The sequence below is a fragment of the Anomaloglossus baeobatrachus genome, unplaced genomic scaffold (genome assembly GCF_048569485.1).
Source record: "Anomaloglossus baeobatrachus isolate aAnoBae1 unplaced genomic scaffold, aAnoBae1.hap1 Scaffold_2584, whole genome shotgun sequence".
NCBI lineage: Eukaryota > Metazoa > Chordata > Amphibia > Anura > Aromobatidae > Anomaloglossus > Anomaloglossus baeobatrachus.
Genome location: NW_027442137.1, coordinates 124,991 through 127,473, shown reverse-complemented (window position 1 = coordinate 127,473; position 2,483 = coordinate 124,991).

The following is a 2,483-nucleotide window of genomic DNA, read 5'->3' as shown; positions in this document are numbered from 1 at the left end:
GTTGGAGGTAGTGCAACAAGAAGGCACTCATGTGTCTTGCGCAGCCATGCGGACCAAGTCCACGCTGTGTTTGTGGCATAGAGGTGCTAACCGTTCTTTCTTCCTCTGACATCTCCCCCCAACCTCTTTCAACTGAATTTTGACCAAGGTCTCCCTCATCCGCTGAGTCTTCCATGTCCATGGACAGTTCGTCCTCCATATCTTCATGTCCTCCTGCACCTTCCTCAACATCTCGCCTGCTACCATGCGCCCTTGTTGATCCCTGTCCCCCATGGTCCCATGCCTGCCGCGTTGGTGATGATGAACGTCTGGACCTTGGTGATGTTGTTGTGTCTTGCGCATATGAATCCTCCTGTAGTTCCTCCCCTTCCTGTTGTCCCACCCCCTGACTCCGAATAGTGTTTAGCGTGTGCTCCAGCATGTAAATGACTGTAATCGTCATGCTGATAATGGCATTGTCAGCGCTAAACATATTCGTCGCCATGTCGAAACTGTGCAGAACGGTGCATAGGTCCTTGATCTGAGATCACTCCATCAGGGTGATCTGCCCCACTTCTGCATCTCGTTGGCCCATCATGACGTATTGCACCAGGGCTCGCCGGTGCTGCCACAGTCGCTGTAACATGTGGAGAGTTGAATTCCAGCGTGTCGCCACATCGCATTTCAGGCGATGAACCGGCAGGCCGAAAGACTTCTGGAGCGATGCAAGTCGCTCAGCTGCGGCGGTTGAACGGCGGAAGTGAGCACTGCAGACAGTTTACGTGCCCTGGTCAGAAGGCCATCTAGGCCGGGATAGTGTGTTAAAAATTGCTGGACAACAAGGTTCAACACGTGAGCCATACAAGGCACGTGTGTCACCTTGCCCAGGTGAAGGGCCGCACCCAGGTTTGCAGCATTGTCGCACACGGCCTTACCAGGCTGCAGGTTGAGTGGAGACAACCATTTATTAAACTCGGACCGCAGAGCTGACCACAACTCCTCAGCTGTGTGACTCTTATTCCCAAGACATGTCAAGCTAAAGACCGCCTGATGCCGTTGCGCTCTGCTGCCAGCATAGTAATGAGGGGTGCGTGATTCCTTCTGCGCAGTGAGAACGCTGGTGGCCTGACCAGGCAGGCTTGGGGCGGAGGTGGAGGACCCAGATGAGGTGGAGGATGCAGAAGCAGTGGCGGAACTTGGACAGACAGAGGATTGACACACAAGTCGTGGGGACGGCAAGACTTGTGCAGCAGACCCTTCACCATCTATCAACATAGTTACCGAGTGCCCAGTCAGCGACATGTAACGTCCCTGTCCATGCTTACTGGTCCAAGTATCGGTGGTGAAATGCACCCGTTCACACACAGAGTTTCTCAAGGAAGCGGTGATGTTGTGTGCGACATGCTGGTGTAGCGCGGGCACACCTTTCTTAGAGAAGTAGTGGCGACTAGGCATCTGGTACTGGGGCACAGCGACAGACATAAGGTCTCTAAAATCCTGTGTGTCCACTAGGCGGAAAGGCAGCATTTCGGTAGCCAACAGCTTACAGAGGGATAGAGTCAACCTCTTAGCTTTGTCATGGGTCGGAGGAAGTGGCCTTTTATTTGACCACATCTGAGGGACAGAGATCTGGCTGCTGTGTGTAGACGGTGTTGAGTAGGGTGTCCCTGGAAAAATGCAGGTTTGTGAGGAAAGTGCAGGCGGAGACATGATGTTGCCTTCATCCAACGTAGGTGCTATCGATGTCTGAGAGAGCTGTACACACTCACTTGTTTCCCCTTCCAAACCAACTGACGACCTACCAAGCAAACTGCCTGTTGCGGTTACAGTGGTGGAAGTTTTGCGTGGAAAAACAGGTGTGACAGCTGTCCCCACAGTCCTAGAAGATGAAGAGCGCGCGGATGCACTGGAAGGGGCGGGCGGTGGATGGTTCGCTCCGCTAGGCCGCATTGCAGCACAGTGAGCTTCCCACCGGGACCTATGATATTTATTCATGTGACGATTCATGGAAGAAGTTGTCAAACTGCTGAGGTTTTGACCTCTACTAAGAGAATCATGACAAATTTTACATATCACATGATTTGGGCGATCTTTTTCTATGTCAAAAAAGGAACAGGCTAGGCAAGGCTTAGAGGCCATGCGACCTGTTGATGCACCCCGAATAATGCTCATAGGCAGAGTGGTGGCTGAGGATGCAGTTGTAGACGTGCTACCAGTGCTCCGACTCTGTCCAGGAAGGCGCAAGGTAATTTCGTCGTCGGTTGCATCCTCCTCCACCGCCTCTGTTGACCTCCTCGAGTGCCTGACTGGGGGTTGACAGTAGGTGGGATCTAGAACTTCATCATCAATTGTTGTGTTTGCACTACCCTCCCCCTCAGACCGAGCCTCTTCTTGCCCTGACCGAATATTTAAGTTGTCATCCTAATCGGGTATCTGCGTCTCATCTTCATCAGTATGTTCCTCATTGCCTATAACCACAGTTGTTGGAAAGGCAGCATTTTGGT